Source organism: Emydura macquarii, unplaced genomic scaffold (genome assembly GCF_026122565.2).
Source record: "Emydura macquarii macquarii isolate MOO-44397 ecotype Brisbane River unplaced genomic scaffold, CSIRO-AGI_Emac_v2 contig_1230, whole genome shotgun sequence".
Taxonomy (NCBI): domain Eukaryota; kingdom Metazoa; phylum Chordata; order Testudines; family Chelidae; genus Emydura; species Emydura macquarii.
The window spans coordinates 19,543,161-19,558,607 of NW_027131367.1; the positions used below are offsets into that span (position 1 = coordinate 19,543,161).

General features: G+C 46.8%; 1 protein-coding gene across 3 annotated transcripts in view; it reads right to left on the bottom strand.

Annotated features, from left to right (window-relative positions):
• GAS7 (growth arrest specific 7) overlaps nt 1–15,447 on the bottom strand; it is a 173,640-nt gene that overhangs the window by 68,708 nt on the left and 89,485 nt on the right. The gene's annotated exons all lie outside the window — the stretch shown is intronic.

The window sequence follows — 15,447 nt, forward strand, 5'->3', positions numbered from 1 at the left end:
TTTTTACGTGGGTCTAAAGATTTGCATGATTATCACAATACCCTGAGAGATCGAATGTTAAAAGCTTCTGAGTCCAGCTAAAGATGCTGCAGTTTAAGTGATCACAGACCAAAACGGCTGAAAATACAGCAGCTGTCTGCCCACCAACCCGCAAGCGCCCCAGGCGTGCCTGCATGTGAGACAGTGTTTGAGTCACGCAAGAGTGAGGAGAGGGGCCTGGTTACCAATCTTACCTATATAGGATATTTCTGCTTCCAGCCCCCCCCCCGAGTGAAATAAACTGTACTGATAAAAGTGCAATGTTGTCTGTAGAGCGGCATCCACACTACGGGCTTTTGCTGGCACAGCTCCATCCCTTACAAATCACACCCTGACCATCAGAGCTATGTCAGCAAAAGGTTGCAGTGTACAACTGGACTCAGAGCAGCAATGCAGAAAGGTGGCCCTCTCCAGAGGCGAACGAAGGCACGATGTCACCACAGGCAGAGCCGGTTACAATGCATACTCAGAGACAGCAGCAGCCGCAAAGCAAAGCCATCCTAGTACAGGTCAGTCAGCTTGGGGAATCGAATGATGGGATGCTCAGCTCTGCTGCTGCTGCTGCCTCTTCAGCCTCAGCTCCGAAGAGAAGTTCGCCGCCAAGGAACAGAGACCAAGCTCAGCAAGGGAAGCTTGTGGAGGGAGGTAACCTGTGCCTCAGAACACACCAGAGGTGGGTGGTACATTCTTGTCACATCTCTAGCCTCACAGCTTCCCAGGATTCCTCCGCAGCAGTCACTTCTGGGATTGCTGGGGAGGGGCTCAGAGCCAGAGTAAGCACTAGGGACCGACGGGCAAGGCAGCAGTTCTGCAGAAAAGGACCTAGGGATTACAGTGGACAAGAAACTGGATAGGAGTCAGCAGTGTGCCCTTGTTGCCAAGAAGGCTAGCGGCATATTGGGCTGCATTAGTAGGAGCATTGCTAGCAGACCGTGGGAAGTGATTATTCCCCTCTATTCAGCACTGGTGAGGCCACATTTGGAGTATTGTGTCCAGTTTTGGGCCCCCCACTACAGAAAGGATGTGGACAAATTGGAGAGAGTCCAGCGAAGGGTAACAAAAATGATTAGGTGGCTGGAGCACAGGACTTATGAGGAGAGGAAGAGGAATTAGGCTTGTTTAGTCTATGGAAGAGAAGAGAGGGAGGATTTGACAGCAGCCTTCAACTACCTGACGGTGGGTTCCAGGGAGGATGGAGCTAGGCTGTTCTTAGTGGTGGCAGATGACAAAACAAGGAGCAATGGTCTCACGCTGCAGTGCAGGAGGTCTGGGTTGGACACAAGCCAGACCAAACATTTCCAAGGCCTGGAACACATAGGATGTAACTGCCTTCACTCAAAGCAGGACTAACTATTATCTAGAACATCCCTGACAGGTGTTTATCTAAACTGCTCTTAAAAACCTCCGATGAAGGAGATTCCACAACCTCACTAAGCAATTTATTCCAGTGCTTAACTACCCTGATGGTTAGGAAGTTTTTCCTAATGTCCAACCTAAACCACCCTTGTTGCAATTTAAGCCCATTGCTTCCTGTCCTATCCTCAGAGGTTAATGAGAACAATTTTTCTCCCGCTTCCTTGTAACAATCCTTTATGTACTTGAAAACTGTTATCATGTCCCCCCTCAATCTTCTGTTCTCCAAACTAAACAAACCCAATTATTTCCATCTTTCCACATAGGTCATGTTTTCTAGACCTTTAATCATTTGTGTTGCTCTTCTCTGGACTTTCTCCAATTTGTCCGCATCTTTCTTGAAATGTGGCACCCAGAACTGGACACAATACTCCAGCTGAGGCCTAATCAGCGTGAAGTAGAGCAGAAGATTACATCTTATGTCTTGCTTACAACACTCCTGCTAATACATCCCAGAATAATGTTTGCTTTTTTTGGAACAGTGTTACACTGCTGACTCATATTTAGCTTGTGATCCGCTATGACCCTCAGATACTTTCTGCCGTACTCCTTTCTAGGCAGTCATTTCCCATTTTATATGTGTGCAATTGATTTTTTTTCTAACTGGAGTACTTTGCATTTGTCCTTACTGAATTTCACGCTATTTACTTCAGACCATTTCTCCAGTTTGTCCAGATCATTTTGAATTTTAATCCTATCCTACAAAGCACTTGCAAACCCTCCCAGCTTGGTATTGTCCACAAACTTACGAAGTGTACTCTTATGCCATTATCTAAATCATTTATGAAGATATTGAACGGAACCAGACCCAGGACCGATCCTTGCTGGACCCTATTTGATATGTCCTTCCAGCTTAACTGTAAATCACTGATAAATATTCTCTGGGAACAGTTTTCCAACCAATTATGCACCCACCTTATTATAATAGCTCCATCTGTGTTGTATTTCCCTAGTTTGTTTATGAGAAGGTCAAGTGAGACAGAATCAAAAATCTTACTAAAGTCAAGATATACCACATTTACTGCTTCTCCCTATCCACAAGGCTTCTTACCTTGTCAAAGAAAGCTATTAGGTTGGTTTGACACAATTTGTTTTTGAAAAATCCATGCTGACTGTTACTGATCATATTATCTTCTAAGTTTTTGCAAAGATTTTGCAGATCAGATGGGCCATCAAGAAACATCACAATACACAGGATTGGTTAATGGCCCTATAGCACCTGGGAAATGCTATGTGCAAGGAAGCTTGTGCTGTGGATTTGGAAGCTGAATGAAGAAAATAAAACACAGCCACAGGAAAATTTTCCATTTTTCTGGCAGTTTGAACTTTGACAGAGACTCTAATCTGAATCCAGAGATCCCCAGAGGCTGCCTTCTGGGTCTGCTCTGAAAGACACTTTGAAATGATAGATCACTACAATTTTGTCACTCTTATGATTTAGATGCTAATTCATTTGTGTGTATATGTTTTTTGTGTGTGTATGTGTTAACCTGTAAGTAGCTCATGCTGCTTTTTCTTAGTTAATAAACCTTTAAATAGTTTATTATAGGATTGGCTACAGGCGTTGTCTTTGGTGTATGACCTAGGGTACCAATTGATCTGGGGTAAGTGACTGATCTCTTGGAACTGGAAGCAACCTGAACATGGTGTGTTTTTTGGTGACCATTTATCACTATGTCCAGTTTGTCTGGGTGGCAAGATAGACTGGAGAGACTAAGGGGACTGTCTGTGTCCCCGTGGACAGACTGTAACAGTGATCCAGGAGTTCACATTTGTTTCTGACTTGGGGAAAACTAATTAGAGAACACACCATCAGTTTGGGATGTCTGCCCCTGTTTTAGACACTCTGCCCTGAGACAGATACTCAGAGTCATAAGCCACTCTAGTCAGTTTGACACCTGGATTCTCCGCCCTTCACAGTCCATGGAGAACGCAGGGCTGCTGCTCCGTACACCACTAACTTTCCATGTGGCAGCACGGGCTGCATCATTCCCAGTACCACCCCAAGCTGGGACACAGCAAGGAAAACCACAGCTTCACGTATGCTGGCCTAATGAAACCACAACAGACTACATTTTTACCCAGAAATGGACAGAAATGTTTACTGCCTTTCTCTTTTCTGCAGTTCTATTCCATTAATTTATGTGAAAAGTTGTCTTGCATTCCCCTGAGCTTTTTGGCACAGTCTTCTGCTCTGTTTTTCCCACTCAATAAAGTTCTATTTTTGGAGAATAAAATTTATCTTCATTAGTTCACAACCCACATTGCAGCATGCAAAGCAGTACTGAAAGCAAACAGTACTTGTAAATGTACCACATAATTCATCGCTTCAGGAGAACACCCGTCATATTAATACACGTACAGCGAGCATTGCAGAGTTTTTAGCAGCGCTCAGTGCTCCAGGCCCAGAGCGAATTCCAGTGCAGAACAACCCTGTGGCTGACTGTTAACGTGCTCTTTCAAAGTCTCCCTCAACCACATCGCTCCATGCTGGGCTCTTGTAACAACCCTTGTGTCTGGTTGTTCAAAGTCAGCAGACAGCAGCTCCACCTCCACCCCTGTGGCAGATTTTTCACCCTTGCCTCTGTCACACTTCAGGGCAACTGCACCTGTATTCCCTCACTACAGTCCAGCAAGATTACCCACTCTGGGCTCTAATCTCTTCAACCATCACCTCTCTTGGGTGGAGAGGCACATCTCTCTCCCGTCTAATGGGGGAGTTTCCAGGCTGCACTGTTCTCTGCCTACATTGTGAGCTCTTCAGCTAGTCAGATTGCCTACACAGGCCACTTTGCCTTCCCCTCAGTCAGTGTAAACAGTGTAATCTCCTCAGTTTTATGACAGTTTTACTGAAGCCTTAACTGACTCAGAATCCCTCCATCCAGCGAATGTCTCCCCACTGACTTTCACCTGCTTCCACTGGTGGACTGATGAATCTGCTCCCTGGAAGGACAGCATGCTATGTGGGTGTGGTTTAGGGTGCGAATGGCTCAGCATGAACACTCTATGCCATCACTGGTCCCCAGGCTTCCCTTGCTCCGGGTGGGGGTTTCGGCTTGGGTCCGATCACTGTCCTATGATCCCATTCCTTCCCTGTTGAGTTTTCAATCCAACCGAGGCCACTTAACCTGGGTATTACTTGGCCCATTTCCCAGCTATGGTTACATCTCTGGGATTTTTGTCTATTAACCATGATTTCAGGTCAGGTCGCAGAGTTTATAGACTGTCCTACACCCATTAGCTCATAGGCCTCATTGACTGTGGTAACCCTGCAACCAGTTCCCCATTTTCTTACATAACCTCTTATTTGAGTTGAAATTTCAGCACAGGTCAAGTGTTTGTTTCTGATTTCCCCAAAACCTCCTTCTGTATGCATTAGGAGTCAGTTTAAACTTTTAAGACTTATTTACTTAGCTCAGAACAGTCCTTCCTGTTCCTAAGGGTGAAAATGTCCAAGGTCTTTCTTCCAGACAGTTGAGCCAGATACTGTATCACATCCTCCTTCCCCACCGTATTGAATTCACCCTCATTTTGAAGGCATTCGCAAACAAATCTATAACATCCCATTCCGTAAAGCAAGGAAGAAATATGGAGCCAATGCCACCCACTTGGACAGGGATCTGGCTTCACGTACTAGACTATGGTCCTGCTGGCACAGTCCCTCCATCTTGAGCTGATATTGACAATCTTTGTTCTCTTCTCAGTCATGCTGGCATTGGTTCTTTTCTCTCATACTGATGCTCTTATTCCTCATGCTGGCACTGTTGCTTTGCTCTCAGCCTGCTAGCTGCTGCATTTCCAGATGCACTCAATCCATTTCCAGCTGTATCCTTACTTGGTCCGCCTGTGGACCTGTCCTTGACCCCAGCTGCAGGGCCAGCCCTAGACCAAATAGGGCCCCAGGTGTGGAACATCTTCAGCGCCTCCTGCCCCTCCCCACATTTTTTAAACTTTTGGATACCTTATTTTTTATTGCGCCTGTAACCCATTTCACGATTTTGATGCACAATTTGCATGCATGACTTATCCCTGTCATATAAAACGATACATTTGCATGCTAGGATCTGTAAATCTGTACTTATTCATGCCATATATAAGCAAATAAAAATGTGTTTCCTTTAAGCTTATAGAAACTTTTTAATTTTAAGAATAATTGAAATGTACTAAAATCAAGAAATTGAACTGTGCCGCAACATTGCGTGGACCAATATAAATAGTGTTACAGTAGGTAACAGTCTTAGAATGTTAATCCTAGTCCTTTAGTTCAAAAGGTCACTTTTCTTGCCTTTGCCCTCGTGAGCTGAAGCACAGTGTCAAAGAGATCCAAAGATTGGCCAACGGCATTTTCAAGCGATAAAATAGCAAGCGATGTCAGTCTCTCGTCAGCCATTGCTAATCGAAGATATGTTTTCATGAGCCTGAGCTTCTAAAACTGCACTCACCACGCACGACTGTGACCAGTAGCATGAGGAGAATCCCCAAAGCTATGCACACATTAGGAAAAGTGTCCTTCAGCTCTGCATCATGAATGAATTGGAGAACTTGAAGTGGGAAGTGCTTCCCGTGTGGCAGAATGTGACAGATGTTGTCCAATTCAACACAGAGGTCTTTATCGTTGCTATCCGAACATTCCCCATGTGTCAGCGTCGGTAAAGTCCGTACAATTGTTCAAGGGTGTTTTTCTGTCTGCTGGCAGCTTACTAAGGTCATACAACCCCCCCGAGGTCTTTTCGTGATGTTTCATTTGTCCGAACCTTTCTTCAATGAATGCTTGAGCAGTGCCAATGAGCGACCAAAAAAGCTCCCTCTTGAATTTTTCTTTTGAGCGTCCCATCAGCTCATCTCTGCCTTCATAACCAAAATGTCTCTTCTTCCAATGAATATGAGTTTCCTTGAAGACAAGCTCAACTCCTAAGTTTTCTGCCATTTCTTTGGCAGCAGCGATGGCATCTTCATCTCCTTTGTCTCTGTAGGCCCCAACGGAATCAAGGCAGCTTCTCATCAAAGTAGTAGTGGTTGCAATGCCCATCGACTGAATTTGTAATGCCTTGCTTAAAACGGTTACTTGGAACAGGATATAGTGCTAAACCATGACTGAGACCAGAAATTTGAAGCCAGTGATCTGGTTTGCCAGGCTCTGTGCCTTGTGTCGGATTCCGGCCTTGGATGTACTCAACTGCGCCAGGTCCATCAGAGCTTCATAAACCTCAGTCACTTGGCACCTCACTAGCCTTATGCTGTCACTGCGGCTCTCCCAGCGAGTGTCACTTAGCGGCTTCATGGTCAGGTCTGTAACACTGTCTGTGAGGATCTTCCACCTGACAGTCGATGCTGAGAACAGGATGTACATTCTTTGCAGTACTCCGAAGAGATACTGAATCTAAAGATGACGCTGCATCTGACACAACCAGGTTGAGAGAATGACAGCCAGAAGGCATGAAGAATGCTCTTGGATTCAGCACAAGGATCCTTGCCTGGATGCCACTGTCTCTTCCCTTCATGTTCACGCCGTTGTTGTAGCTTTGGTCATGGCAATCCTGAAGCTTCACAATAACACAACTAGGCTCTCACTTCACTTCAGTTGGTTTTTATATCTCACTGACTGACTGGCGACTGACTGACCCGCCCCTTATATACCCGCGAGGGCATGGCTGACAACATTCTAGTAGGTTCGAGGAGAATGTAGCTCTCAGAAAGTCTGGACGGTTCCACGAGATTCTACAAAGGTCCAGAGCATTCTAGGAGGCTAGTGAAAAATGAATCCACATACAGAATACCTAAAACATTTTACTTCAGACATTCTATTTTCCCTTTTGCCACTAACAAAAAAAACAGCACCCTCCAAGCCCAGCACCCCAGGCAGTCACCTGGGTCGCCTGCTCCTAAATCTGGCCCTGCCCACCAGCAATGGTACCCATTCTGGATGGAGCATGGTTGCCACTTCTATCAGCCTCTTCCCTGCTTCTCTCCGGGATGTTAATTCCAAGATTTTCCTCACCTGCTGGGATCTCCAGTCACCTATCTAGGTCTGAGACAGACCTGTCTAGATCTGAGCCAGTGGCTTCAAGAAGAGTAAATCTTACAAACCAGATGATAAGGCTACTCTGCTACTCCCTTTTTTCTGGTGCCCACAATTCAAGAAGGATGTTGATACAGTGGAGAGGGCACAGAAAGAGCCACGAGAATGATGAAAGGATTAGAAAACCTGCCTTGGAGTGACAGACAAAAGGAGCTCAATCTATTTAGCTTAACAAACAGAAAGTTAAGGGGTGACTTGATCATAGTCTATAAAATAGCTACATGGGGAACAAATATTTAATAATGGGCTCTTCGGTCTAGCAGAGAAAGGGTTGAAGCTGAAGATAGACTGGAAATAAGGTACGTGTTTTCAACAGTGAGGGGAATTAACCATTGTAGCAATTTATCAGGGTTGGGGTGTATTCTCCATCCATGGCAATTCTGGATGCTTTTTTAAAAGATCTGCTCTAGTTCAACAGTCCCATGGCCTGTGTTATGCAGGAAGGCAGGCTGAATGATCACAGTGGTTCCTCCTGACCTCCAAAACCTATGCATCTCCCAGCAGGACCTGTGCTCTCAGAGGCTAACTGCCCTGCAAATAGTATTCCCTTCTTTTCCATCTCCACTGGGAGGTTCCTCCAACCCCACTGACTCTCTCAGGAAGGCAGCAGGCTCTGGGCAGAGATGGGGACATTCGTTCTCCGCGGTGCAGAGTCTGCAAGTCTCTTACCATGATTGTATTGAGATGTCTTTCTTTCTGTAGTTGGTCTTGCTCAGCTTTGCCCTGCGTGAGCTGAGTGCCCCACTTGTGCCCCGTGGGCCGGGCACGGGCAGTGTACAGCTCTCAAACACTCATCACTTGATCAAATCCATTTTCTCCAGGACAAGCAAAGGCGCTTTTCCTTACTGACGGCAATTTCCATGGCAAATTTCACCTTTCTCCCCTAAGCTCCTTTCATCAATCACAGAGCTGTTCAAACAAAAGTTCTGATCGTTTTTGATAATCAGGCGTCTGGTTTTCCCTACTCTCCTCATGCCTCCCAACAACTCCAACACTTGTGTTCAAATTTTCAATACATAAATAAAATTCACCTTTGGCCAGGCATGTGCGATGGCTGCCCTGTTGGCTGATGCACTGGGGATGAGGCCAGGATTTCCAGAGTGAAAAGCAGCAGCAGCTGTTACAGCTTGAGCTGAATGGCCACGCCTGTGTAGCAGCTCATATCCTCTGTGCTTAGCACACACACAGTGGGGCTGTAGCACCCTCCCCAGTGGGCCACCCGTGGAAAATGTCAGCTCAAAGATGAAAGGGTCCAAAGTTTGTGAGTGACAGAAACACAGGGATGAGAACTGGAACTTTCTTACAAACACAGCCATAGTACTGCCAAGCCAATGCACCCGAGAAGACAGACATCAGTTTGTGTTTCCTGAGATAAAGAAACCAGTACTGAAATCAGGGCCTAAACCCCCTACTGGAAACGTTACTAGCAATGAAGGTAACATGCAACCTAACTGAACACAAGGAACAAAGACTGGATGTCTGCTGCTAGAAGACGTGCTCCAATGCAACCAAAGTTATGCTGGAGGTCAGACGAGATGAGCAGAGCATTCCCTTCCAGCCTTAAATCTACCTGCGTAACTTTAACCTGGCGTTGCTCTAGCGAAGGCAAGAAGCAGCACTAAGTAAACCAAGCAAAACCAGTCACTCAGAAGAGTCCCTCCTCCCCCTGCGTGGCAATAGTAAAATAAGTCAAGTACAGTAACAAGGCAAAATACCTTCTGGGTTGAGTAAGGGATTTCTGACTGTTGAACTGAGGTGGTTGTCAGATAGTGTGTAGCAGAAACAAGCAAAACCCTACAAATAAGAAGAATCCTATTCTGCTGGATAGGAAGGGAATCACTGAAGTGACTAAGAAGATATTGTTTGTCTTGCTCGCCTGGAGAAAAAAAATCAGTTGAACAACCTCTCTGTTCACACATGAGCAAATGAAGTAATCAGGCAACTTCAGACTATTTAAATAGCAACTGGCTCCCAGCAAAAATACTCTGTCACGATGCCATCTACTGGAAGCTACTACAAACTACAAGATAATATTACAAGAGCAGAAATAGCCGTGGAGGCTTGGTCTAGAAGTGTCTGCCTTGGAAAAAGAGGATTTTTATTTCACACTTGCACATAAGATTGTTGTTAGACAGCAAAAGTGAGTGACATTTTACAGCTAACACCTCCATCATTCGCATGCACCAAATGCAGATGAATTTTGACACCAGTGTTTGGAAAATCTGAGCACTATTTAAAAGATGAGAAGTGTTCTTTGCTATTAAAAATATGTCCAAAATTATGTGAGGATGTATAAAAACCCAGCAGGAGAAACAACCAGCACATAAGCTCTAGATTGAAAAGCTAATGTTTTTTTTCACCAAACTGTAATTAGAACATGCAGGACCAATCTTTAGATCTATAAAGCAATAGAGTACGTAGACAAATGTCTGTCTTCTGAAAACAGCATCCACAACATGCTAATTATACAATCTAGCCAGTGAACTGAAGTAACATACTTAATAGCTTCCCGCACACCCACTGAACAATTAAGAAGAGCGCCGAAGAGGGAAATGACTCCGGGAACTGTGGCAGCATGGCAGACATTTGGAAATGATAGCAAAGAACTGGAAAGTCGCCTGTCCAGACTGCAATTGTGCAAGAGGGAAATGACAGGAAAAGTCAAGTCACACACTGCTAACAAATCGGAAGAGGCTAGCTACAGAGGTGGACAACCACTTTCTCCTGCAGCAGAGTATTCTGAAAAAGAGGAAACCTGTGGCATTTCGGGGAGAAAAGTTCACTCTACATCTGGTTGATGCAGAAAGAAGCCAAGTGACCTGTCGGGCCATCATAACATGGAGATTCCAGAACTTCCTACCAGCCAAAAAACACTGCACCAGCAAAGCTCCCAGTGCAGCCTGAGTCTGCTCAAAGCACAGCCAATGAAAACGAGGAGGCAATTCTTGTGTGCCTGACACATAAGGTCAGGAGTGCGCATTAGCTCCAAAAGCAGCTGTTGTGCATTTAGCTGATGTAACAGCAGCAGGCCATATTTCCTCTACACAGAGCAGCCACAAGAAGGAGACATTATACACATGCCTGAGGAACCCCGTGTCAGGTGTCTGAGGTTCACAGGAACCGAAATCCCCAGACAAGCTGCCACTTTGTCATTCCCCTGCACAGGTGGTCATTAGGGAGTCAGGGACTGACTCCAGGACTTCAAGGACAGGCCTCCACCAGCTGAGCTATAAGAGCATGGCATCAACTAACAGCAGTAAGAGGCTCTGATGCTCTCTGTGGACCAGCCACTAAATCCATGTTCCCCAAACTTTTCACCTTGTACCCGCCCTCACCCCATCTGTGCTCCCCTGGAAGTCAGGGCCAGGAGTAGAGACACAGTCAAAGCTGGGACTGGGGCTGGAAGCAGAACCGTGGCTGGACCAGGATTGGAGGCCAAGGCTGGGGGTGGATCTGGGGCTGGGACTGGGTCCAGAAGCAGAACCATGGCTGGACCATGGGCCGAGGCTGGGGTTGGGGCCATGGCTGGGAGCGGAGCCACGGTCAGGGCCAGAGCTGGGTGGCTGGTCCGGGCCCTGAAGCACCCCCCTGAATGATTCTGCACACACCCCCAGGAAGGCGTTCCCCACAGTCTGGGGATCTCTGCACTAACGGTGCAGGGCATGAAGCGAGTGTGTAGATGGCAGCATGGTGGTTGCAGTCAGTCCAAGGGAGCTGGAGAACATGACCTCCAGCCCTAGAGCAAGAGTAAGCTACTGCATCCAAACGCACCCTTTGGCTGACAGATGGGAGAAGACGTGCTGTACAGAGGCCTGTGTGCCAAGCTGTCCAAGCGGGCGAAAGGCAACTAACACTTGGCTGGGCCTCTTACAGAAAACTGCTTCTGCTTGTGAAATAAGCCGCCAAGGAGACAGGCACAAACTGGGTATGTTATGCTACAAACTGATATGGGGGGTGGCAAAGCTCCTGGGGGCAGAAGGGGGGAGCACAGAACTGCTAGAGCCGCACAGCCAAGTGCCCTAGGAACAGAAGAGGCCATCCCTGGAATCACAGTGTTTTGCAGGCTAATTTTAATGGCACAAGCTATCCTGCCCCCCGTCAGACACTGCTTTTCTCTGGGTCAGTTGGCAGCTAGTTTAAGCTTGTGGCTCAGACCGCTGGCAGAACAAAACGGGCAAGCCGGCATCGCCATCATGGCTGCCATCTTCTCCTGCGACCTCAGTATCTACCACCCACCCCACCAAGCCTTCGCAGATGAGGGGAGGGAACCAGGTGATGTCACTACCTCCATATCTGGTTCATTTGAACCCTGAGCAACACGTAGGCAGTGGAACTGAGGTACTAGCTATTCCCCCTTCCCACGCTCCTTTGCCACCTTATTTCTCCTCTTTTCTCCCCAGAGAATCTGGCTTATTCAGACAGAACAAACCCACTCTAATGCTGCCGTAATGGAAAGGAAGGCTAGCCACAATTCAGGATCTCGGCACTATTTGGAGTCCCCGTCCCCAGAAGAACGCAGGCCTCTATCCTGGGAAACAGCGACTCTGAAGAGCACTTGGGGGTCACGATGAGTAATTAGTTGAATAGCAGTTCCCAGAGCGAGGCTGAGGCTAATCTGACCGTGGGAAGCATACACAGGAAAATCTTGAGTAGAAGCAGAGAGGTTATTTTACCTCTGTGTTTGGCACGGGTGTGTCAGCTGCTGGAATCCTGTGTCCAGTTCTGGTGCCCATAAGTCAAGAAGCATGTGGATGAATTGGAGAGTGCTCAGAGAAGAGCCACAAAAATAATATAGGATTGATACAGAATATGAAAAGGATTAGAAAACATGCATTATAGTGAGCAACTCCAGGAGCTTCATGTATTTAGCTTAACAAAGACAAGGCTGAGGAGTGATTTGGTCATGTCTATCAGTATCTACATGAGGAACAAAAGTTTGATAAGAGAGGGCTTTTCAATCTCACACTTTGAGGAGGATGAAACAGTTTCTGTCTCCTCCCTAGCACCATCCATGAAGGGAGCCCTACAGTGCGTTGTATTGCATTGGGGTGCACAGGCCTCTCCCACAGTTCTGCCTAGGACCACGTTGCTGGCAGCATTTGGGAATTACGCACGTTAGTTTGTTGGGAGATGTCTTCCTTTGGCTTCAGTGTTGCTGTGTATCGCTCTGATTTAGCAGCCATGGATTCCACCCGCTACCGGCCCATAAGTGGCCCCTGTCAGAGCTCTGCGCCCAGGCAAGCGCAAACAGCCCGTCGCTGCAAAGGGGTTTTCTTGGGGGGAAAAATGCTCATTCTGAAAAGCCCTTTTCTGTCACAGCAGATGGGTTGCTGGATCAGCCCCATCCACTTCTGGCTTTAGGAAGGGCACTTCTTGCTTAGACCCCAGGAAACAAAGTGCTGGTCATGTTTTTCTCATCCTCACACACTTTAAGGCCAGAAGGGACCATTATGATCAACTAGTCTGACCTGCTGCACAATGCAGGCCACACCCAATCCTGTAATAGATTGTTAAAGTCCTCAAATCATGATTTAAAGACTTCAAGATACAGAGAATCCACCAGCAAGTGACCCGTGCTCCATGCCGCAGAGGAAGGCAAAAAAACCCCAAGGTCTCTGCCAATCTGCCCTGGGGGGAAATTCCTTCCTGAACCCAAATATGATGATCAGCTAAACCCTGAGCATGTGAGCAAGACTCACCAGCCAGACACCCAGAAAGAATTCTCTGTAGTAATTCAGAACCCACCCCATGTAACATCCCCTCACAGGCCATTGGGCACATTTACCGCTTGTAGTCAAAGATCAGTTAATTGCCACATTAGGCTGTCCCATCATAGCATCCGCTCCATAAACTTATCGAGCTCTGTCTTGAAGCCAGCTAGGTTTTTTGCCCCCACTGCTCCCCTTGTAAGGCTGTTCCAGAACTTCACTCCCCTGATGGTTAAAAACCTTCATCTAATTTAAAGTCTAAACTTCCTGATGGCCAGTTTATATCCATTTGTTCTTGTGTCCACACTGGCTCTGAACTTAAATAATTCTCCCCCCTCCCTGGTATTTATCCCTCTGATGTGTTTATAGAGAGCAATCATATCTCCCCTCAGCCTTCTTTTGGTTAGGCTAAACAAGACAAGCTCTTTGAGTCTCCTCTCTTAAGGCAGGTTTTCCATTCCATGGATCATCCTAGTAGCCCTTCTCCACACCTGTTCCAGTTTGAATTCATCTCTCAAACATGGGAGACCAGAACTGCACCCAGTAGTCCAGATGAGGTCTCACCATCACCTTGTATAATGGTACTAACACCTCCCTATCTCGACTGGAAATACCTCGCCTGATGCATCCTAGGACCGCATTAGCTTTTTTCATGGCCACATCACATTGGCGGTTCATAGTTATCCTGTGATCAATCAATACGCCCAGGTCCTTCTCCTCCTCTGTCACTTCCAACTGATGCGTCCCCAGCTTATAGCAGAAATTCTTGTTATTAGTCCCTAAATGCATGACCTTGCACTTTCCTATTTCTATTTCCTATTTCTATTACTCCAGTTTACAAGGTCATCCAGATCTTCTTCTATGATATCCCCATCCTTCTCTGTATTAGCAATACCTCCCAACTGTGTGTCATCTGCAAACTTTGTTAGCACGCTCCCACTCTTTGTGCCAAGGTCAGCAATACAGAGGTTAAATAAGATCAGTCTCAAGACCTATCCCTGAGGAACTCCACTAGTAACCTCCTTCCACCTGACAGTGAGATCTGTTGTCGTCTCCCCTTTAATCAGTTCCTTATCCACCTTCCAATTTTCATATTAATCCCCAGTGCTCTGCTGCAGAGGCAGAAAGACTGGACCCATGGCATCAGGAGGGAGCTATGGGGTGGTTTCTCTAGGCCTGACAAAAATGTGCACAGTGTCTGGCCAGGACAGGAGGGGCAGCCTAAAGCCATGGTCTCTCAGGGATAGTGGACGTTCACTGCCAAGAGAATGACTGCTCATGGCCACGCGTTTCGGGGATGTCTGAAGGTTTGTGTCCCCATGCTCAGTGGTGCTAACTACAGGAATCCCTCCGATGCCACAGTTTAATGGTCATCTTTGCTATGATGCACAGATGTGGACCTTAATGAAGATCAAGGTGACATGCAAGCCGAGTTCCCAGGTTCTGGTAGAGATTCAGCTGTTTAGCAAACGGTAAAGAAATGACATGATTTCCTACTCAGGCAGATTTACAGAAAGTAGGAGGCACCATCTAACTGGATCTCAGTCAGGAACATTAGACAGCAGCAGTACACACGCTTGCTTGTCAGAAACATGTGACTCACCCAGTACAGGATGGACAAGGTTTCTGGAGCGTTATTCCTTGACTGATGTGAGCAGTGTGACAGCTGTCTCACATCAGAGCAACAGCAGGAAAGCACTTCACATGCTGACAAATAACTTCCTGCTGAAACCACCACCCACACACTTGGAGAACACTGCCAGCTCTCCAACACTGCTCACCCATCTAGCTGAGCCACGTAGACACACTGAACTCTCACACCCCATGGGGCAAGTTTAAGGTACAGTTGAGCAAGGCACCACTCACCAGAAAAGCACTTAAGCATGTGCTTAAAGCTAAGCCTTCCTGCCTTCCTGAATAAGAACCGATGCAAGCATGTGTTTACATGCTGTCCTGAATCAGGGCTTCGTACAGAGCTAGTCACCTCAGTCATGCAGAGCTGAGACCATTTCTACACTCTGGGCATGTGTACATTGCCACACACCGCTCTGCATCCAGCATTCAGACCCTGGCATGGAACAGCCCCATCCAGCACACCAGAGATTCTCTGCCCTAAGAGGATCGACTCAGTGTCAGAGTAAATCAGCTCATGGTCTGGCTGACTCCCCACCTGCATCACCTCGCCCGACCCCACCTGCCCTCCCGTGT